Here is a 1,055-nt window from a genome sequence, read left to right as displayed (position 1 = left end):
TACAATTGAACATTTTTATCTGAGGTTCATATTTCCATGGCAAAAATCCTCCTCCTTCTCCTCTCTCAGCCCAGGGAACAAAGGTAGCCTCAGACTGAGTAGACACTGAACAGGAGGAAGAGAAGCAAATACAGCATCACCGTTTCCATTTCTGAACCCTCTTTCTTCAGGCACAAAAAGATGGTTACCAATTTCCCAGGGCGATAAAGAGAGCGCTTTTTCAGTGGCACTGGAAGAGAACAGAAACAGCGATAAGTCACAGAAGCAAAGGAGCCCCATTGTTAAGTCAGTGAGTTTCATCCAGGATGTCTGGGAAGCATTTAATGAATCTTGGAATAAACTTGTTTTTCATTTTAAGAAGAATGCACTGTTTACAAACGACCAATTAAATGTTTATTCACCTTCTTTTGTTTCACTTTGAAAAGGGTTTGTTTGACAGTTTGACAAAGGCAGTCTCTGGCAGTTCAGTAAAGGGCTCTCCCAAGAGCTTTAGTCCCCAGACAGCAAAGGAATGTTTCCTAAAGTACACAGCCTCCTGCTGCTTTCTCCCGCCTCTGTTCCCAGCCCTCGCTCAGTATTCAGGCCCAGGTGAAACCTCACTTTCTCTGAGTAACCTCTCCTTGTTACTGAATCCAAGCTCACTCTGCTGTTTGCATGACTGGCCTATGGCTGGGAGATGAGGTGTTGAGGCAAGGAATAGCGACTTTTTGCAGAAGGCCAGATATCCAAAAAGATGGCAGGCTAGTGCCATAGAGTACCATCGTATCAGGGGCGGGATGCCATTTTCTTTTATAGAACAGAGAAGGGGAGGAGGTGAGTAAGTCAAGTAAAAAGGCCATTAGTCTTGCAAACTATCTCCTGGCTTGGCCGGTATCAAGAGGGGATGTGTTAATTTCTTCTTTTCTGTAGCCATTCGTAGGTGGGCAGGGAATAAAGGCACTTTTAACATTCAGGCAGAGGGGCAAGGTTCCAAGATACAGGCCATTGTGTACACTTTTAGCTACAGACAGCATCCTTTTAGTGATTATAATAACAAAAGCAACAAAGAGCAAAGA

The sequence above is a fragment of the Bubalus kerabau genome, chromosome 3 (genome assembly GCF_029407905.1).
Source record: "Bubalus kerabau isolate K-KA32 ecotype Philippines breed swamp buffalo chromosome 3, PCC_UOA_SB_1v2, whole genome shotgun sequence".
Taxonomy (NCBI): Eukaryota; Metazoa; Chordata; class Mammalia; order Artiodactyla; family Bovidae; genus Bubalus; species Bubalus kerabau.
Note: the sequence above shows the minus strand (reverse complement) of the source record.